Raw genomic sequence first — 24,966 nt, forward strand, 5'->3', positions numbered from 1 at the left:
ATTTATAGTTTTAACCCCAAAAACATGTGTCATCGTTTAGCGATGTGTGGTTTGTTATTTTTACCGCATTTTGGTTTCCTATTTCTCTCAGCAGTTTTGCAGTGTCAGCGTTTAATAATTGGCTTGATCATGTTTCCGTTTTTGTCACTTTTTGCTCCACCACAATTTAAATAGGCGACTTAAAATAGATTTTATAACAATAACACTACACGATACCAGACCGGGTAAAACCTTGCGTGAATTAAAAAGCAGGATTTCCCCAGTCGATCTACTTTGTCGCAAATGGCGACAAAATATTAAAAAAATGCGATTTTTTTTTAAAGAAACGGCGACAGTTCACTAGACAATTTTTTTCTTTGAAATATGTTTTTAAAACAACAACCGTGGCTTCAATATGCAGCTCCTTAATACCCATAACTTACTGGAGCAGATCGAGCATCATATGCCAATTACATTGCTCGTTATCAGAAAACTAAGTAGCCTATTGTTGTAGATGATGGTGGCTCGGTGTTTGGATAACTCATATTTGACGTCCAAACATCAATTTTCCTATATGTAAGGCATAAAGACACTCCATAAAAATCGCACTGATGTTTTACTAATCTTTTTAATATTTTTGTTTCCATTCAAAATAACAAAGCAAATAGCAAAAAACAGCACATCTTCGAAGATGAAGTTTATTTTTTAATTCCAAAACGATATGAACTTTGAGCTGTCTTCAATTAGGGATGCAAATAAGTCTTGATAAATTTCCGGGCATTATAACATGGGCTGTTCTCAGTCATGATTAAGTTAATAATATGGACAGACAGACAGTTGTAATATGCAAAAGAACTGTAAAACAACACATCTTTTTGAAAGGTGGATTTAGCAATCTGTGATAATTTATTAAATTACCAACACATAACCCATACTGTTATCAAAACGCCGACAGTAAAGGCAAATGGTTAGCATTATAATTAAAACATGGCACTTCATAACTTTTCCTTGACATTAAATAAACGTCAATTTCAAACTTTGTGCTGTTTATGGCGTTTTTTTGAACACAATATATTATACACGCCCTTTTTGTTATATTGCTATAATGAGATGGTAATAAGCGCCGTTTTATCCCATCGTAATTTTTGGTATAAATTGATAAAGTTAGGTATTCGTGGTCCTATTCTTGATATCATGAGGTCGATGTATAATTCGATTAAGTCCAAAGTCAAACATTGTAACGAAATAAGTGATAGTTACGAATGCATGCTTGGAGTGAGACAGGGTGAATGTTTGTCCCCGTTTTTATTTTCAATGTACTTAAACGACTTAGTCAGAATTTTACATTAAAGGTATAGAAGGTATTGATGTTAATACTTTTAAGATGTTTCTTTTACTTTATGATGATGATATGATTTTTTTCGGTAACGCAGTAGAAGAATTACAAAACGGATTAGATTTACTTCAAGATTATTGTCAGCGCTTGAAACTTATTGTAAACACTGAAAAAACAAAAATCATGATTTTCAGAAAAGGTGGGCGACAAACTTCTAAATATTTTAACTATAACGGTCAACGGGTTGCTATTGAAAATAAGTTTAATTATCTCGGTATCGTTTTTACACCTGGAGGTTCCTTTTCGGAAGCACAAACTACGCTTTCAGGACAAGCATTAAAAGCTATTTTCAAAACGAATAAATATTTACATAAATTTACCGACCTTTCTGTGAGTCACAGATTAAAACTTTTTGATAGACTTATAATGCCAATTCTGAATTACGGCAGTAAAGTTTGGGGCTTTTCTAGTGGTATGTCTATTGAACGTGTCCATATGCAATTCTGTAAACAAATACTGGGTGTAAAAAGATGTACACAAAATGATTTTGTATATGGCGAACTTCGGTCGTCTTAATTGTCAATCTGCTAGATATGTTAATATTATTAAATACTGGATTAAGTTAATTAGAACATCAGAAAATAAGTTTACTAAAAAAGTCTACTTAATGTTGGTGAATGATTGTAATGTTCATCCTAATAAAATCAACCGGTGTTCACTACTTAAAGACTTGCTTGGTAACTTAGGATTTTACGAGGCATGGTTGTTTCAGGATGTTGGAAATGACAAGGTGTTCATCTCAAAATTTAAACAAAGATTAAATGATAATTTTATTCAAAACTGGATTGAGTGACTGAACAACTCAAGCAGAGCCAATTTATATAAAAACATCGCCATTTTTTAATTCCAGCCTTATCTAGATTTGTGCACAATTACAAAATTTCGAATTTGTTTTTCTAAACTGAGATGCTCTTCACATAGATTGCATGTAGAAAGTGGGAGTTGGGCCAAAGCTCCCGTTCCTATAGGCGAAAGAATATGTCATATTTGTAAAACATAAGAAGATGAATTTCACTTTGTTTTAGAGTGTAGAATGTATTCAAAATTAATATCCCAGTATATACCATTTTATTACAGAAATCGACCTAACGTAATCAAATTTATTGAATTACTAACAACTGAACATAAAACGTTGCTGCACAAATTATGTTGTTACATATATAAATCATTTTAGTACGGGCTAATGATACATATGTACCATGTTGATATATGTACGTGTTAAACGGACCTGTAAAATCTATTATAAAAAACTGTTTTTGAATGTATTTGATCAATTGTCATTATTATCTTTTCATTGAAGGTTATCTAACATTATCGTGCCTATTGATATATATATATATATATATATATATATATATATATATATATATATATATATATATATATATATATATATATATTTATATATATATATATATATAAATAAAAAAAAATAAAAATATATATATATATATATATATATATATATATATATATATATATATATATATATATATATATATATATATATATATATATATATATACAACAATATGTTTGCAATGCAGTTTAATAATTGTAATGAGTTGAATTACAGCGTTAATGTACATGTATTATACTACAATTATCAAACATGTACAAAGCATGAATTGTGTTACTTGGTTAAGTAAGAAGTATTATTTCATATTAAGACCTAGTTTATGTAAAAATTATTAATATATGTATTGTTGAAATTGTACGTATTATTACTTTGTATAATCATGATTATTTACTTTGTAAACACTGTACGCTTAATTCGTCCACTTGGGCTTTTGGCCTTCTGGATGTTATGTTCAAATAAACTTGAAACTTGAAAGTTGAATTTTGCTAACCTGGGGGTCGTTTCATAAACGATCGTACGAAAATACTAACTTACGAGAGAATTGTGTAATCTTAATAAGTAGACGAACTAGCTCGCAATGCTCGTCAAATAAATACGGCGCTTGAGATGCCAATGTAATTAATTAAGTACTGAACATGTATAATCATACGATATGGACTTCAGCAATTATGTATCTTCGAAAAATGTATCGTATCGTTATGTGTACTACGATGTTTACTGAAACGACCCCCAGTAAGATATGGTGTCCCCTATTTAACCATACAACGTCTAAGACAACACAATTAGAAAATAGCAATTACGAGCAGCTTAAATACCATATCGTGATTATCTGATACGTTTCTTCAAATATGTAAAATTCCATTTCAAAATGAAAAATGCGTGTTTTGATGCAAAATGAAAAAAAAAACAGACATAAGAATATACTCGCAACATTTCGTGATCACGCTCTTATAAAATCCCAGAGGAAAAATAATATGTTTAAAGATTGAATTCGTGATAAAAACGACAAAGAGGCAAAATAAATTATTTCTTTCGGTACAAGATGTAATCGTCTGCCAACAGAAGCATTTCATCATTGTTAGAACACGTTTTTAATCGAAATTTAATACACGTTCTTTGTTGTTATATCACGTTTTCGGACAATTAATTGGATAACCAACCCGGATGAGGTTTGCACATGTTCGCATATTTTGACGACTTATTATTTATTCAACACTCTTTACTACTATAACATGTTTTTGGACAATTAATTACAAAAAGAAAACGTTCGTCTTTTTTAACGTCATATGATGTTCTTGTACACTGTCGTTATGATAATTATGTTAAATTAAAATGACACGAGACGATAAGATCTTACGTCCAAAGAGCGACGCATGTCTAGTGTTTGTCTAGCATTAAATGAATCTTTCATAGTTGGTTTCACATTTATTTATACCCGTTAAACACTGGACCGATAATGTTTGGGAAAATGTATATTCGATTTGTATCTGCGTTTAATAGAATGAAGTAGTTTTAAAAAAAATATTGCTGACTGTTTGTAATATTGGCAGCGAAAGTTTTGGACATCTTAAATAATGTGGTCGTATTAGGATCCCCTTCACATATTTGTCATCATATCTTTGCAAAATAACGGTTATTTGATATGTAACCGAACACCTTAAATCAATAGTTATTTTACTAGAGAGTAACAATAGGAACGCGTCGTGCACTAACAGAGACATCAACAATTACTGCTTAACGTCATATGAGTTTCTAAGACATCGAACAACGTCCAATGAGCACGACCAAGCGATTATTAACACGTTCATGGAAATGGGCTATATAATGGGCACAAAGGAACGTCAAAATCAAAACAAAATAGGTACGCTTTTTTATTTTTCTTATATAATGTTATCGATAACGTTGTAATTATACTTAAATTGAAGAACCGGGCCTCCATGCATTGAAATAGTCAGTCAGAGATAAATAAAACGATTAGCAAGTTATTTACTTATTTAAACAAAATAAACGACCTAAGCCACCGTTTATTCAAACCGGCTGATGGAAAGATCACCTTGTCTGTATTTAATAAGATAAGATTCAATATTGGTAAAATTTATTTACAACATTTCCAGAATTTCATATATACCACACTTCTGAAACACTTTTTATCAGATATTTCAAGTCTTTAAAATGAAGTAGAAGATGGTATATTGCAATAGCGGACAAACATCCTGTAACCGACCAATACAAATACGTCAATAAAAGTAAAAATGGAACGCACAAGCTAAATCTAGCAATAGTCATCACGTTTCCAACTGGGTTGATATCAAATGTTTCTGAACACGAGTGGATGAATAAATCTTCACTGGATCGCCTTACATTGCCCGATTAAAAAAATAATGCGAAATATGTTGAAAAACATATAAAACTAACTCACTCTGTAAAATTATCCGTGACATTTAACAAACTCCGGTCCTTAGGGCCACCTCGGAAGTGGCATTTGCTCATTGATCAATGCTTCGCTAATAGGAGGTGGCGCCCGTGGCGGCCGTGTGTTTTATTAGATCTTATCACAACCATGTGGATTTTGTTGTAAAAATGGCCTGTTATTCCTGAAATCTGAACAGTCGCTGTATACGTCAGTGTAATTTATATTCGGTTATTTGATTAATGACATCGTATTAAAGATACCCGGTAACTATGCACTTATTCAGTATTATTAATGTAATCCGATCGTGAACATCTGCATGGGAACAAAATGTACGTAGACGATGAACAACTAATCACTCATGTTGTTCAACTTTCACCTACACTTGAATGGATTGCTGAATTTTATGTATAAACATTTTTTTTAGTACTATCTTGTGGTCTTGAAATTCCGTGGTCAACAAGGGCCCGTATTCACAACAGTATCATACACTTCATATTAACATTACTTCTATACATTCTGGGAAGTCAATTCATAATATGTCTTACGTCTTTCAAAATCATGCGAAAGGAAGAATTCTTGTGTCCTGAAAATGTCGTCAGAATGGTTGACTTTAGTCATGTACTTTATCTATCAAATGTTAAATTTCAAAATAATTGTTTATGTTTAAAAAGTATGGCATTATCAACTGGCTTGCATAACATTGTATGTCCGATTTTTGTTTGAATACTAAACTAAGATGATCCCGGAAAGTTTGGTCGGGCTGCCAAGTTTCATGACTCGTTCAGTTTCATTATGAACCGGATAAACTGTTTTATCCGAGTTTAATCTTACAAACTATTAAGTGTCACTATCGTGAATAACCTGTCAACTTACGCAGCTAACATAATAGATATATCGGATGTAAGTAAAATACGAAAAGAAAATTAATCGTATGTTACTTATCTGTAAATCTAAACGAGCGATCATAACACTATTCGTAAATGTCAACTTCTAATATAAATAATTTTAATTTACCAAAAATTACCTCCGTTAACACCATATGATTCCAAAAATAGACGGATTGATGGCCGATCATCACGATATCCCTTCTAAATATTTTTGGCGTTCAATGCTGTACTCTCTAAAAATAAACAGTATTTATTTGAAGTCACATTTCTATGTATGGTCACTGGCAATGACTTTATTTTTGCAAATTGTGTGTGCATGTGTAGGCAGCACATGGTTTTTTTACTACATATTCACTGTTTTGCTTTAAGGCAGGAGACAACATGATAATTTGACAGTTGCGGGAAATCCTCATCAACTGGAGAGAAGCCGGAAGAAAGATGGCCGTAAAACAGTAACCATTGATTCGCGTAGAGTTCTTTCTTACATACTACATGACCTATATTTTTTATTGTTTAAATCATTTTGGTTTGGAATGCTTTTTGAGAAAACATTTGGTTATGAGGGTTTTTCTGCGAACAAGTTTGACTTTATTTTTTGTTAAAGTTATTGCTTTTACATTGAATTTGTGAAGGAATATTAAAATATAATGTTACCTTGTACGTGGGGATCTAAACATAAATGAACATAAACAGGTAAATTAGATTGTAAGATTAAATTTATATTTGTGGGAAACCGAAAAAATTTCTGTCAGTAACTTAACAATAAATCGCCCGTCAAGGCTTTAAATACTTCTTTTATTACTATTGTTACATGTGTATGTATCGCCTTTTATCACGTTCCGGCGTTGTCCATATTATTACAATATAGCTGCTTGTGTATATTTTGCATATGTGTTTATACCTTTTAATAACAATCACCATGTGTATATTCGTCATGTGTAGCGAGTATTGCATTTAATATCATTGTTCATACACACACGATTAATATTATATAATGGCACCATTGAAAAACAAAAACGATACATAAAGAATATAATCGATGAATGAATGTAACGGTTGATTGGTCCCAAGCATTATTACACGTTCCGATGACAATGTAATTCAGGTAAGGCATCACCTAGTAGTGTTTAAGACTTCATTGATGGTAAACAAAGTTCTTTTTATTACATTTCATTTTATCATCATAATTAATCTATTATTTATCATTTATAGAAATTGATCCATTATTCCATAAAGATTTGTTTAAGCGATACTTGTTTTGGCTTTAGCAATTAATTAATTTGAATGAACACATAATATATACCATTCATTTCCGAGTTAATATAGTTACATGGTTTGCAGCAGATCTATAACTAGATAAAAACGTCAAGTTATATTTGGTAAAAATAACCGAAACATCGGTCAGATGTATATATATATATATATATATATATATATATATATATATATATATATATATATATATATATATATATATAACAAAGTCTCTTTACAGTCTGGTATTATTTAAACAAAAATTGGACCGTAGGGTCTTCATCAGCGGATATATATATATATATATCGTTAATTCAAAATACTTAATGTAACTTTAAAAATAGAATAAAAACACATTTGACTTTGTAAAAGTCTAATAAAAATCATTTGAAATCGCGGCATATATTTCTAATTATTGTTGTATCCCAAATCCCAGCTCATTATTTATACAACTACTATAATTTAAAAAAAACATTCCATAAAACGTCTTTTGTGATATCGATATAATATTATATCTTAGCATAACCTGTTCCTTTTCATATAAAACGTATTAGTTCGTAAAATATATTCATTGTTCACTTTATCGTATTTGACCAAGTATCATATGTGTTAACTAAAAGTTAATGTTTTTTTGGAAAAACGATAGCCGTTCTTTGTTTTTTGTGTATGAAGTATATGCCTATGACTCGTATGTGTATAATTGGATATAACTTGTTTTACGAAAATCACACAACATTTGATGACAACTAAGATTGAGCTACATGAACAAACGAGTCCTACAAGCAGCGGTTTTAAGGTATTTATTTTTGACACTTAGCGGAGATGCGTTTTGATAAATACATAAATACATAATTACATAAATCCATTTATACATAAACATATAAATAAATAAAACATAAATAAATACCCAAACAACTATATTAACAAATAACGATCGTTTCGTTCCAGGACAGTTTCTAAACGTGCATTTGTAATGAATTGTCAGAATATGTTTGTGATGGAATAAAACATTGACCCTGTAATCGTATGGATGTTGTTGTTTGTATATATCATTCTCATAAACAACTATGCCACACGGAAGTAAAAAAGAAATCTTTTTTTAAATCTCTAGCCTTCGGATTTTACTGTATTCATAGTCCACAGCGATATCTACGAGTTGCAGACCATCCGCTGTTTCTCATTGCAGACCTCTTGATACAAGCGCGATAATGCAAGAACACGACACGACTGAGCAAAATCTGATGCGAGAACGCTACATCACAATAAGAAAACACAATTTTCATATCATGATCTTAGTCCGTTATCTCGTGATTTCGCTCAATGTTTTCGCACATGTATGTTCATAGCAAACGCGAGTCGAGATCGCACAATAAATATTACTATAGTGCACATTTATTTTTCCATATGACATCGGGATGTTGCTTTGTATAACGAGGGCCTTAATACGAAAACAAGTTGCTTTGGCTCGCGGTTACGTCGAGAAATAACGTTTTTAGAGTTCGAAGTAATAGTCGTGATCTCACATATTCGGAAGCTTTCATAAATACCGAGCACATTCCGTACATAAACAATAATAGATATAACTTATTTATTAAACAACTAAGCGGCATAACCAGTGCATGGCTCAAATTAGGGACGACTAGTAGGTCGTAAAACACAACTCACCAATTATTTATTTATCTGGAATGGTTATAGCGTAGATAGTGCATATTTTTCCAGGTCTTTGATATACATGCGCAAACATTTTAAATCGAATCCACATAGTGCACATGTATATTGTAAAGGACCGGAAATAATGCGAAAAAAGCGCTGTCAAAGACTACAACAAACACATATTTCGAGCACTAAACTCATGCCTCTCGTAATGGTTGCACGGTGATTTCTTATGGAGGTGTGAATGTAATATAACTATAAAACGTATGGAGATTTTTTCACTCGGAAGAAAATTTTTGGGCAGTTAATTTGCGAATTATGCGGCCGTACGTAATCGTTTGGCTTGCCGTTCAATACGTATTCCAATAATTAAAGCTTACACATCGGTTTATATCAATACAAAAATGTTCATTACGCATTTTAATAAGTTTAATAAGTTTACTTATACATTTACATTATAAACAAAAACGAATATATTTGATATATTAAATAACACATGCTTATAGAATGATAAATATGCATTACAAATAATCAAATGTGTATTAGAAAGTCACAAGATTCAAGTATACATACTGCATAAAGCAGCAAACACGTACTATTGAAAGATATTGTCTTAATCTAAGCTGATATTAGTTGCGAGTATAAGATATACCAACACATTATATCATAAAAACAAAACAAACAAGTAAGCATTAACATTAAGCAGCTAATAATTCAACTTTTAATATTGCGATAACTCATTTTAAATGTGGGCATGCTATAGCTTTACCTCGATTATCATTTGGTTCTTAAAAAACTTTAGCTTTTCAGTATTTTAACGAAATATTTACATTCCATACTCATATATAAGTTTGTTCGACATCATAGCATACGATACATGATCTGTCTGATTGAAACAAAGAAGAACAGACACACACAAAACAAGAATTTTTTTTAAATTGTAATAATATCTGTGATTTCTGATTATACATTAAGATTGTATTTAAAAAGAATACAATATGAATTTTAAATATTTCAAAATAATTAATGAACATTTTTTATTTGGTTTTGTGGTCGGAATTAATCAGATCTCTTTTCGCTAGAACGGAAATGAAACCTTCAAGACGGAACGATTATTGCATACGAAATAATGATTTTTATACATGTGAACGTAACGTTAAGTTTGCAGACATATAGAATTTTGATTTTAAATGTGCGTTCAAGTCCTTGACAAGTACATACATGATACATGTGAAAAAAAAGGTATCTTAAAAAAAACAACATAACATTTAATAGTTGTATTACACTACCTACACATGATACTTGTATTCATCAATATCAGTCATATTAATTATCCACATTTATACGTTGCTTGTCGTTCCTATTTCATTGATTGCCATATATTTCTCGTTTGGTTTGAAGGTCGCCCAGGAACGAATGCAAAATACACAACGATGTATTTGTTTCAGTGTTGTCTTAATCGCAATCACGCCGTTCCCCGTTCGAGACGTTATGCAGATTCTGAAAAACAAAACATTGATTGAAATAAATCTGTAACGACATGTCCTCTGATAATCTTGCGCCTTTCCATTCAGTGTTTATGTACACGTTAATAAAGAATTGTGGAGTTAAAGTAGTAATCTCATTCATGTTCTCTAAACGGTTGAAAAGCGTGTTAGACTATGAATGTTAAGTTGTGCGTATGTTTTACAACATAACGACTTATAAATCATATCAGATGGTTAGTGGATATACGCTGAGTAACGAATTAATTAAAGCGTATCATCGTATATGAAAATTGTTTTTAAGTTCTAAATTAATGGATGCTTCAAAGCAAACATTAAAAGCATGCCTCTAAGAGGATAAATTAGTGGAGCAAAAAGAGTTATTAATATCCAGGTTTAAAAAGTATTTCTCCGCTGTAAACACACACGTGATTAAACGTCATTAGTAAAGTTGCGTAAAGTTTCAATAATTAACAATATTAGATGTTGTTTATCTTGTTATTTTTGTTATCATATTTTTTAATTCTCGATTTATTGTAAATACGGCTTTACTACAATATATATTATATGTTATTATGTATGAATATACATAGGAATAACTACTTCAATAAATATGAATTACTTAACGAATATAATTTGTAATAATAAAAAAAGGAACATGTAACATATGATAGTCAGTATCATTTTTTATATTCATAAACTGTGTATACTAGTTGATGGCATTTTCAAATTAAATTAATTTAATGGGTAAATATTTGCACATTTGTTCCTAAAATGCATATACATTTTTATAAGTATTATCTTTTCAATTAAACCAACTGGGTGTTTTTTATGTTTACACTGTGTTCGTGTGTCTGCTGCCTCGTTTTAAACTATAATATAATGATAATTACCAGTGAGGACAAACTCGCCATTAATTTGTTTCGGCGCCTTATTCTTTCCTTCTTGAAGCCAACTCTGACCTATATAACGCAAAACAGAGATTAATTCTTATGTCAAATGCTCCTGTTGCAAAACAGAGTAAATATCATTTATTACACAAAATAATTTTCTTGTCAAGTTTTAAAGTTTAAGCAGAATTTAGAACGGTAACGTACATATAATGTAAATTGCTCGTTTGAGAGGTACATGGTAATAAATTGCGATCGTGCAAATCAAACATGATACCGCATTGGAACATTATCACCACCATAATTTGTTCACGCTTATCACTTCGTTTGCCGGTCTAAAAATTGTCACGTGCAGAGCGATAGCAATAATCGAAATGACATATGTAAATCATGATTATATTGGAACAGAAGAAGATAAAAAATTTAGAAGTTATAAGACGTTTACCTGTCCATTTAAAATGCAGTTGAATACGAATATATAAACGCCCTGCAACAAAACTGGGTGTTTTTTATGTTTACACTGTGTTCAGTAAGCCATATCAGTAAGAAAGTGATTAGCGTTTATTTCGCAATAAAATTATCTTTATATCTTGACTTTTTTCGCAACGAGAGCGGTTATTGTGTATTCCCGCGAAGAAATGTCGCAGCGAGTAAAGTCGCGATACAGATCGAATATTAATACGAAACAGACGCTTAACACTCTCTTGCTGATATGGGAGGAAAAATAGTGGCATTAAAAAAATAATTAAAGTTATCAAGGGCTTAAAACGTCGAAAAATACCTGTCTTTGCATGGATGTCGCCATCTTGACTATCACGTGATTACCTCCTCTGGTGATACCAAAAAGAATTCAAAAGCTTATATTTCTTTATGCTGATGAAATATTTAACGTGCCTATTTATAAAAACATAATGAGGATTATCATAAATCTTTTAAAAAAGTTAGTATAAAAAACTTAAACGTTATTGTTAACAGTTATTTTTAAAATTGGACCTGTTGATGAAAGGAATAGAAGTTTGCAAGAACAAAACTCTTGATGAAAATATGCGTACGCGGTTAACTGCATATGTCAAGATTGGTATGGCAAGACAAGACAAGGCATATTTATTCAGACTTGCACAGTGTATATCGTCTAAACACTAGATAATTCACAATCAAATATGGCAATCGTTTATCTGGCAAAATGTACTTATAAAACACTTAATGGTTCGATGTATTATGCATACCAACCTGGAGCCCGTTGCAGACTGCGAACACATACTGCATGAATGAAGCTGACTCGTTGAGGTAGAAGATGCCGAGAATCCATGATACGCCCACTAACGGCACGAGAACGCACAGAGACCAAAGAGTTTGTCTGCAAACAGTTAGCCATCACTATGGAATGTACTTACAATGTTTTCATCTCCGTACAATATTCACAAGTGTTCTTAGAAAGTATAGTCATTGAAAAAATTCCAATGAAAATATATACAGTTTCTTTCACCAAAATGCATTTTAAATGTTACAGATACATTTGGTCGAAAGGGCTTTGTTCAAATGGACTAAATACATTACTGTCCGATTAGTACGAACGTAGTGCACTTACTTAATTTACTCTGCTTGCATCGCATGCTATCGTGTGTTAAGAATATTTTCCATACATAATCACTAAATCGTAATAAATTGTCTGATTTTATGTTTATGCTGGGTTGTTTTTTTTTTGGCAGGTTGTATGTTATAATATAACCTGTTCTGGACATTGTAATGGATTTGCGGAGTTGGGCTATTACACAAGTGGTGTACTTAACTTCTATAACAACGATATGTGTAATTATCTTACTTGATCTTGTCTTTAATTTGCTTGTCTACCATGGCTTTTAGAGCAAACATTTTCTTAAACAGCAGAATCAAAACAATGACGTTGAACTGAAAGAGAACGAAAAAACAACAACACTGTATACATATAAATACGTGGATCGAAACTATCTTTTCTTTCCTGTTCATTAACGACACACACATACAGCTTGTTGATGTATTGCATCTTTGTTATTATTGAATTCATGTACTTCGATTCCTTTGTTTCCAGATTTCATTTCCGTTTTTCTTGAATTTAAGTCAGATATTCATCAGTAAACAATTACCAGTATCACGAATAAGGCTGGTCCAACAAATGCCCATCTGAGTCAACCAGATAGAGACAGCCAGCAGCTGAAAGAAACTGCATTTTTCATATAGGGCTTTATACATCGCTGTATTGCATAACGAGCCACTTAAGGTAACTATTTAAAAAAAGTAACATATTCGTGTATTTCTAGAACCGATTATGGTGTAATTATATTACTAGATTTTGCAAACTACTGCTTTTTCACCGAATAAGGCTATTAACATGTAAATATATAATAAATATGTCTATATATGTGTGTGTGAGCATGAAATCATGAAATCATATTTTGTGTATATTTTACCTGCCCATGTTCAAAAGTCAGGATAATTGGTGAGACCAATCTGGACGACACATTTGAAAACGAGCACGACAGGACAGGACCGCTCACTATGTCGTCATTATTCGATGAGCTGCAACATAACAAGAAGTCGATAACACGTGATCATATATATAATTTGCAGATTATAATTTGACATTCCATTTTCATGTTGCAGTACAGTAATGGAGAGTATTTAATACTCGCGAAAATAAACCTAACTCATTTGAATTACTCGTAGTATGTATGTTCTATATTCGTTATATTTTCTGTTTGTGCAAGAATTTGCGAGATAAATAATAATATAACTCATAGTTAACAAGACATTATATATATTCTGATTTTCTCGTTCTATCTTTTTCAGTTACCACAGTCACAATGTTACTTCTAGAATGAAAACCCTGTAAGCTTGTTTTTGATAATAATTGGATCCGCTTAAAACCTTGCCTGGACATTTTCAAGACAAACTTATTTAATATCTTAGGTGTTGATTGAATCATACATGTTGCTGCTATATTTGCAACATTTGTTTTGGAACATGTAATTTCAACATGTCTTGAATTTAAGTATTTGACTGCACCATATTTGTTGAGTCGAAACAATAACTGAAATTCAATAGCCCTATGCAAAATGTATAGGTTTAGGGACAACATGGTTTGTCTTAAGAACACTATAAATTATACAGTGAGACGCCCAATGCAAAAACCGGTAGGAGTCGGTCCAATACCATTTTGTACTAGAATAAAATACGACTGCCTTTCTAAAACTTCTATTTAAAATGAAGCGCGCACAGCAAAAAAAAGTAATCGCGACGCAATCAACGTCATAAAGGGATATCTTAAGGCGTTAAGTAAATGAGCTCGTTTCTTAAATGCTACTAAATAGTAAAACATGATGTTTGTTATGACATTTTTGACATATTCAACGTGTTTTCATTTTTCCAGTTTTGAGAAAGTGCAGACTGATTGTTCCAGTTTTGCGAAAGTGTGGACTGATTGTTGCAGTTTTGTGAAAGTGCGGACTGTCCAACATTGGCAACAGAAAGACTGATATAGATGATGGACGAAGGGTAAAACTATGATCTCCTTAATATATAGTTTAGGACACTATAATATGTACGATTTCTTAATCGAAACTAGACAATACTTCAACGATGCTTACCGATTTAATTCAGATCTAGCAGATATAACATCTGTTAAATTTTTGTAGATCACTGTCGTTGCAACAAGATTATTTTGAACCTTTTCTGTAAGACATAAATAAGATTTAGTCCGTCCATATTAAGAGGACATCAACATTTTACTCTTTGCAACTTACACAATATAATTGAAATAATAACTTATTTAAGAATAACAATCACGAGCATTACAACGTATTACAACCAAGTTTTACAGTATCAATGTCTTTATTTTACCAAGTTTGCTTGTGTTTAGGAATATTCTACTCTGTGTTTGAAAAATCCATATAGTGCCACTGTTCGTGTAGTTTTGAACATAATTTTCGGGGAATGACAAGTAACCTTCGATTACTTTCATAACCTCAAACGCAATATTCTTAGTAACGACAACCATTTTGTCGATGTCTCCATCAGCTATCCTTGTACGCACAGCCGACCCAAACTTGTCGATTGAAGATAACAGTGTTTCAGTAGTGTTCTCATTCTTTAAATGAAAACGAGTTTGTAAATAAATTCGGTAACATTTTACGGACAATTAACTGAAGTTTCGATAACTACATTCAAGTATATCAATAAACAATATTAATTGTGTTTAAATTGACTTGCACAACACAAACGTTAATATATATATATATATATGTATATATATATATATATATATATATATATATATATATATATATATATATATATATATATATATATATATATATATATATATATATATATATATATATATATATATTTATTTATTTATATATATATTTGTCAATTTAATCTTTAAAACGAATTCGTCTCCTGATTTATTACTTACTATTATTAATAAGGTCATATGAAAGTATATTGAAGCAATAATTATACCCTTTTTACCGCTGGTGTCAACCACGTGCCATTGTTTTCCTTTTCTATGATATTACCTATGATATTACTGGCCGACTGCAGAAATGTCTGATAAAAATAAAGAAAAAGAACATTTTTCAATACATGTTAAATGACAATTTCACAATTAAAATCTAGAAAAATATAGTGGGTTTGAAACCAGATTGTGAATAAACCTTAAATGTACGATACAAATGCGTTTTTAACTTTTTTTTATATAAATTGGTATCAGGTTATTTGTACACAGGAATACAAACGTAAAATTTCTCATCAAGATTTTGAGAAAGACAAAAAGATCATGCGTTAGTTTGCAAGTACATTTTAAGATGACACATTTTTACAGCAATTACACTAAAAATTACAATAATAATTCTAACCTTAGCAACATCACTCGTAGCTAGACTTGTATTGATGATAACAAGATTTGCAATGAATCCCAAAGCATCTGTTAATAATGCTATATCAGCGTTCGTGAGCAGCTCGGTAGAGGTGTGATTTGTTTCATATTCTGTAACGTTAGCAACGACTGACAACACTTCGGCAACCTCGGCGGATGTCCCATTTGCGGTCATTTTAAGTATCTTTGAATCAACAAAGAGAAGAAGATGTAAATTAATAATGTGAAGCATATCACGCAATGAACGCGTATCTAAAATTCCGTAAAGGAAATAAAACTGTTATGTCCAGTCATTATGTTTCTGATCAAAGAATGAAAAACGTGTGTCTTCCGGTAAACGTTTGTACAAAATGATATGTTGCATAAATTAACATATATTATTCTTTATCAATACCTTTACTTTAACCTTTACTTAAATGTAGCAATCAGTATTTTTGAGTTATAAAACATGATGTATCATTCAAATACATGTGAACGTGTTTAACAACACGCACCTGATTGACAAGTCTGGTCACTTTCCCTTTAAAAAGAATGTATATATATATATATAGATCACAATAATGCTATGAAGATTTTCATAATTTATCTTCATATTAACGTCTAACATATATTTTGAAATGTTGCAATTTTCATGATATATATACAGGAGTTATATAGTAAAACAAATTAAGTTTTTTTTAGACGTCGCTACTTAATTTTTATAGAGATATGTGCATTAGAAAGTATTTTTTAACACCATTTAAGGAATTTTTTTCATACACAATCATGTAAAATGTGAGTGGATTTTGCTGTGTTTTAAAGAATGCCCCTTTCTGAATTGTGGGAATGGGACAACAGTCTAAAAAAACAAAAACAAACATACACAATTAATTTAACCGCTATTTTAACTTACAATACAAATGTTAGATACTGGTTTACGCTAATAATCAATCGATTTAAATCGAATAAAAATAAAAACGATATTGGTTGTTATCTTCAAATAACAAAACATACAGTCATTTATGCAAGTTTAATAAAATTTAATTTACAAATAAAAGCGTATTACGCGAGGCATTGAAATGCTAAAACTACTTGAAATAATAAATTTGAAAAAAAAAGAATTTCATATTATGAACATTGATTATATTTTGAGGATAGTTTTAAAGATACAATTTTGAACAAAGCACCGACCGTCCCAATCGCTGTTTGTGGTTCAACTTAAAACCAAACAAACTTATTACTTTATTAGTTGAGCTTACAACAGCAATGTGTTCTACCTTTTCGTATAAACAATGAATTTGATCATTTCCATGCATATACATTATATGTTTGTGATTTCTTCTTATCTTTAGGCAGTTGTACATAGCAATAGTGCGTGTTGCTCATAGATCGCTCCTTCAAATAACCGGTTAACACCGATCGTCACGTTTGTATTTAACCGCAATCTCAAAAAGATTGATTTCATAAGAAACAAAATTGTATCGGAAAGCATAGACCAAAAAATATACACTAATCCTTTTGCTTAAAAAATATAGACATCATACGCCCGCGTGTTTATAACACCAAGGTGGGTAAACGAACATAACACGTAGTAATTTGGAGATAATTCTTAAATACATATTATTTAATAAATAAATTCAATATTATACCATGCTTCTTTAATCAGGTGTTTATTTCCAAAAATTAAACTAAGACATAGAAGGCCAGAATATACATGTGGCGTGCCAACTAAAGTAATAACATATATATTAGAATCTTTCATGTAGAATGGATAAAAGGATCCCCTTTTACAAGAAACAAAGCACCTCCTAACCTGATCGAACTGAGTGCGTTAGAAAGAAATGTACATGTGTAAAAACGTTTAGAAATAAAGACCATTATTTACGCACTTATAATATCCATACAAACATGATATTTGATGCTATAGAAATTTAGTATATTCACTAATTATTTACCACCTTCTTACGCTTTGCACTTGTGCTTACGATCAATACCATACACGTGAGTAAAATAATTTTAAAAGGAACCATCAGGTTAAGTATTATACAACCTTTTTGGTTGCATATTGCTGTTGCCCACGCCACATCTACACGACATATAATAAGGCTAACGTTTGATTTATATCCAGCTTCACATGTCACATATGCTAGCGATCCGTAAGATGTATTTTTGTGTTTTGTTAAAACCATTTCCATAAAATGGCAATCGGTATAATACGCATCGAATTTGTAGTAAACAATATGCTAAGAGAAAGACAACATAACAACTATAAATTAAAACGATTTTTAATTCACCATGAAAATAACACAATAAATATTACCTTTTGCAACGCAGTTTGCTGTTGACCACGTTGCATTTGCTTGGCACATAATCTTGCTTATATTGGATTCATATCCAGCCTCACAAGTTACATTGCTAGCGATGCGTACGTTGTGTTTGCTGTATTTAAAAGAGTATATGCTCCATTCAGGATGGCTGGCGTAGATCCGCAGTCTACAATAGACAAAACACCCAAGATAAACCTCACTGATCGAACAGTACTTGGTGTTGAACACGTGTATTGCTGTAACTATTGGAGTTACATACGTATAGCTGCTATAAGTGGAGAATAACTTAATGCACGAAACATCCCGTTCTAGGGCATCATATGTGTAATAAAAGTACACTCGAACAGGATTATGGATATACTTAAAAATGGTACAGAATGGTTAAAGAAAGGTTGATTGTCATTTTTCAAATCAAGTTTTGTTTTTCTCAAGTCGTAATTGCTAATTACATAATCAAAACAGTTTCTTGGATAGCATGCTTTTTAAACAACGTAATGCACGTTATATATATATATATATATATATATATATATATATATATATATATATATATATATATATATATTAAAAAAATGTATTCAATTATCTTAATTCCATAATTACTGCATGACTGTTACTGAATTAAGTCGCGCAAATATATTCACACAGGAAACAAAACATTTTTTAGCATCGCATGTTTAATAAAAAATAAACTCCAACAGACTTATGCAAACAATAGAAGAAGGTACCACGCATGCAAAGAAGTGTATATTAACCCTTTGGAACGCAGTTTGCTGTTTGCCACATCCCTTTGCTCTCGCACATAATATGGGTAACATTCGATTTATATCCAGCAAAACATGTCACATTTGCCAGCGACCCCCATGTGGTTTTTGCTGCGTTCAAAAGTGTGTATACTCCATTCAGAATTGAGGGAATAGAACCACAGTCTAAACGAGACAAAACATACACACTTTATTTGATTTTTCTTTCCACTCACAGTACATATGATACTTCCTGATTTACGCAAACAAGTTATACATTCATTTCGAATATTATAAGAAATATACTGGTCATTTTCTTTAAATACCAAAACCGGCAACTGCATTAATAAAAATCGAATGAAATCAATAATTTACGGTATTTAGAAATTATCCACAAAATAACCAGAAGTATATAATGAATCTGTTCTAAACAATACGTCAGCACCATCATTATTGTAAATTGAAAAGATTTTGAATTTATGACAACGTCGCACACACCTGACATAACACCTAGCTAACATTCGCTATACATGTATATCCAGCATCTCATGTTACATTTTTTAGCAAGCCTTATGTCGTATCTATAAACTTGAAGCCATTGCGGTATGTTTGCATTAATTTAATTCAGAAAGTTTGCATATTTCGATTGGCGTTCAATGTTACTACTTGATAAATTGTCGAAGAAATCTGGTCAAAAGTTGGTTAGTCTTAGCCAAGTTTGTGTTACAAATCGTCCGCCTTGTAAGCGAAACCAGAGTAACAATACCCTGTACAACGTCTTAATTGCTATCACATATTGCTAGAACCTGTTTCAGAACCATTGTATGTATACAAGCTACTCCTCCAAGGTGCGACATTGCCACACGTCATGCTGCTATAAGTATGGCAATGGTAGCTACACTACGAGTCCGGCGCCTTGACAACGGCTGTTTTATTCGTACAGTAACAGTTGATACTGATTTTGTTATTATCATGATGAACACAGACAGCAATAAAAGAAATATAAATGTTATCCATAAAACGATAAGGTATATTCATAACGACATCAATAAGGTAATTAACTCAAACAATGTATAATCACAAATATAATTGAGATTCACAATGAACATTTATGTTTAATCTATAACAATAAAATAATAGTCCTAATATACATATCAGTTGACATTCCGAATAGCATAATCAATGGTTTTACGTCTTTTTTTGTGTGCACACTAACTTATGAAAGCTGTATGTTTTTGAATAGTCAGCTGCGTATTTTTAAAATAAATGTTACACCAAATCGGAAATAATTATGATTGTACCTTTATTCCGAGAATTCAATCCAATGAATATGAAAAAAAGTGTAAACGATGGAAAATACCGCCCCCATAGTTGGTGTTAATCATGATATAAAATGGTAATCAATCCATAGTTTTCATATTTTAATCTCAAGTTGTGTATTTGAAATGTTTGGTTATTGAATACATGTAGTATTACCTTATTTAAAATCTTTGTTTTTACAAATATCAGTGAGTTATTGAATGAACACATGTCATTTGTATTTGACGTCAAATTGCTAGGTATATAAATATTTGCGTTTTTAACCGTATAGTTTCGGAATCGATATACATATCATTGTTGCTGTATCCTCGTGGGATCGAGTGTTTTGAACGTATATTAGTCGGTGTTCATATATTTATTGGCCTTCTTCAGCGGCTTAAACTACGAGGGCGAGAGCACTCAATATGTCTAACTCACGGACAGACTTTTCCTTAGAACATTTAAAAATCAATCTGGCCGTCGTGTTGGAATATTTTTACAAGTTCTTAAGGTTTCAAAGGACATCTGTAACACGTATGTGTGAAGGAGTCAAAATTTATGACTTAATGTCTGAAATATCTGCAAAACATCAGTTGAATCAAATTTATATAAATGCTCGAACGTCTGATTAACATCTGCAACAAGTCTGTGATGAAGCGGGTAAGTATATATTAAAACATTATATTAAACATTTTTGTAGTATGTGTTCACAATACATGTAAACGTCTTCATGATATTTGAAAGACGGCCGTGAGTTCAAAATTATTTTAAGTTATCAACATATGTTATCAACATATGTGGATTAACTGCGTCAGTTCAATGATATGGAGCGAATATACAAGATTGAAAGTCTGTAAAAATCTGCTAAGTATCTTAAATGAATAACACTTTAGCTAATACGTTTGTGATGGATAAGCCATTTATACGTAAACGTCTGCGAAAGTAGACGGCTATGATGTAAAAATAATATTGGGTTATGAACATCCGAGAAATATCTGGAGCATCGCTGTGAGATGGAGGCATTATGAAGGATTGAGTATCTGGCTGAAGCTCAGCTTATTGATCGAATTCATGTCAACGTTTGATGAACTTCAGCGACACGGCAGTCAGTTGAAAAAGGTATGACATGTGAATGTTTGCAAAAGATAACACATACTACTGTGAAATAAAATAATACAGTTTGAACATTTTTGCAGCGTCTGTAATACGGCAGTGAGGTCAAAAGAAAATAAATGTATAAAAGTAAGAGAAAGAATTGCTGTGCGGCAATGGATAGATTTATTAATTAAGGTGGAACGTCTATGACACATTTACGAAAAATCAGTTACAATTGAAAGTTGAAAATGAAGTTGATTTGAACGTTTGAACTTCTAATAAACATCTGAGTGACGAGCGACAGTTGGAACGATAATTTATATGACACAAGGACACATTCGCGAATGTTAGAAATGTAGAAATTCCGACGAATTTGTGTAAGACTGTTATATTGTCAAATTAATATACAGGTATACGCGGCTGAGAACCATTTTAGGCATTGGTGAGTGATGAAAACTTTAAATGCAATTCTATGATTAATTTGCAAACCATCCCTTTCATTTTATGTATGTAAACGTTTAAACTTCTTATAAATTTCTCTTACATTTAGGGTAGGTAAATGATGACTATGCAGAATGCATTCTCTTGAGCTAGTTGTTGGACAATAATACAAATATAAGTGAACATAGTATAACTCTGAAGTAATTGTTTGCATGTTATCACGCTAATGTTTATCCGTTGCATTAAATCACAAAGCGTGTGAGACCATAATTTAATCACGTTAATCTTGAATCCAAATTTAATCATCTTTAACTTGTTTAGACTGAATAGTACAGATTCTGGTTAAGACTGCCAAGGTTAAGCAGAAATGCATTTTTGAATAACAAGATTTAAGGGGTCAATTGAAATACTACCAAAATGTGGATTCATGTTTCAGTGTAAACGTTTTTCGATTGATTTTTGCAGTTTGTGTCCTCATTAGATTTTAAAACGTTACTGTAGTGATACCAATATAAAACTAACTTTACAAATAATTATTTCTATTTGTGCATTAAAGGTCCGGAAAAAATGCTTGATATTTATTTTCAATGCCGTATATTTAATTATTGACACATTAGATCGTTTCTGTCAGAATTTTCATGCAATCCCGTTTTGATACCAAGTTTGTGATTTGGACATGTCAATACCACAAAGATTTTTACAAGAGAAATATGGTATTTTTGATTACATGTATTTTGCCCAAGTAATTTGAGATTTAAAATATCTCTATGTATCACTTTATGCAAATTCAGTTAATTAAATGTGTAAATCGTGATTTTTAAAATCGATTAAACGATACTTAAAGACGTGCCCGGCCGTTTAGTTTTACGCAAATTAGTTTTTACTGTAATACCGGTTGCTCAATATGCTTTTTGGATATTCAAATAAAAAACGGTATGGATATCAAAGAAGAGAATACAATCAAGAAATGTTATAAGACGACAAGATAAAAGGATTTTCAATTTGTATCCACTTAACTGCACAATAAGACTCGACCATCATCCCTAAGACCATACAAACCATTTTAATCGCGTGATTTTAACGGCATGTTTCTAGTTACGGGAAAACCGTCAGTATAAACCTGTATTTTAATGTGTGTGTGTGTCGCAAGTAAGACTTGTTTAAAACGGAAAGCTTTACTCAGCATTAGGCACATTGCTATTGAATCATTATATAAATATAACATATCATCAAAATATACTTGATTATATGTAAATTATAAATAACATCGCAAGATACACTTAATGGTATGCTATACACACAATCGCATTACATTTTAATGTATTAAACAACGGCTAAATATATCAACTTGTATACGGTTTTGTTAGATGCTCTGATACTTCCGGATCACATGCGGTTGTTGTTGAACCATAATGCACGTACACATAAATTTATGAAAACATTATTGATTTTCGATCGCATATTGTATTTCTCTTTAAACAATTTTATTAGAAAATAGCCTTGTGTTAATTATTTTAGCAATTGATTAAATTGCATTGTTGTACAATAAGACATTTGCAGGCTTGTCGATGCAATACATTTGAACACGTGTTGGTATCGCACGTGCAACATACATATACTACACTTATCATATCAGAGAACGTTTGCTCTTCTATGTAAATCATTCTTCCAAAATATTGCCTAATATATATTTTTTTCTATTTTTGTGACAAGTTGAACTACTTAAGACACGGCACGCAAAATTATTATGGATTCTCAATAAGATATGTGGGTCTTACAGTCAACAGTGAAATGATCCACCTACTATTGAGCAATCAGGAACATTATTTATTGTGTTCAAGTTTTGCATTCATTGTTAATTATTTGTGAGTTTTATTTAATTGTATAAGATGCAGTTGAACAGTAATTGTGAACAATGACGATTGACTTATTGTTGTTTCTTTTTGTTATCTCATTTACTTTTGCTCGATTGCATCGAATACCAATAACCATTGGGAAAGGTTTGGATGAAATCTATGTACGGGGAGGTAACTAATAAGAAAATAATATTTTATATGAATGTTGTTCCTATTTATTCTTGAAATTTAGAAATTATATAATTTTTAATTTATCAAAAAAGTAGCACTCGTTGTCTTGCTAGTATCTGAAGAAATAGCGTCTAAGATCGGCGGTTATACGGAGATTACAGCGGTGATACATTAAACATCGATTATTGAAGTTCCCGGCTTTACTTTAAGTAAGAATTTCGTGAATCAAATCGTACATAAAGCATTTGCATGATCGTAAACGCCTGCAGTTTTTAATGCATTTTCATGTTAATTTAATTCACTATGTTGCTGCAACAATCAACTTGATTACCGTCATTTATCTGAAAAAAATGCTCGAAGTAATTCTCATTTAACATTATTTAAATAGACGCTAGCAATATAACTATAGATAGATAGAATAACAGTAAGTTTCTATAAGCTACCATTAACTAGTGTGTAAATACAAATGATTGTCTTGCGAATTCAATAAGAATATATTCAAACATTTTTTATTAACATGGAATGAGTTTCCAACTTTGTATCAATACGCAGGAATTAGTAGTTTACATGAATCCATTTATTATTTTTATAATTTTCATCATGAACGATTTAAAGAAACATGAATTGTCAGGAAAACAACGCTAAAACTACAAATTACCTTGAGGGCGGCATATGTGTAGTTTGTGCAGACATTCATACACACTTCGAGTGAACGCCTAAATGTACAGCCTGATGTAAGACTGCATCATAACAGCCGAAATACGTGAACCCTGAAAATAAAACACAATTGATATATCTAATCTCTCGACGAATTTGAATGATAT

At 31.3% G+C, this 24,966-nt stretch overlaps 1 long non-coding RNA gene across 1 annotated transcript in view; it reads right to left on the bottom strand.

The window, feature by feature from the left end:
• Positions 1 to 13,138: 13,138 nt before the first annotated feature.
• LOC127853951 (uncharacterized) overlaps positions 13,139 to 24,966 on the bottom strand; it is a 180,633-nt gene continuing 168,805 nt past the window's right edge. Inside the window, exons 2-3 of the long non-coding RNA XR_008036808.1 lie at positions 13,440 to 13,506; positions 13,139 to 13,224 (exon numbers count right to left, since the gene is read on the bottom strand). This is a non-coding gene — a long non-coding RNA (uncharacterized LOC127853951). The remainder of the gene's footprint in view (positions 13,225 to 13,439; positions 13,507 to 24,966) is intronic.

Source organism: Dreissena polymorpha, chromosome 12, assembly GCF_020536995.1.
Source record: "Dreissena polymorpha isolate Duluth1 chromosome 12, UMN_Dpol_1.0, whole genome shotgun sequence".
Classification (NCBI taxonomy): domain Eukaryota; kingdom Metazoa; phylum Mollusca; class Bivalvia; order Myida; family Dreissenidae; genus Dreissena; species Dreissena polymorpha.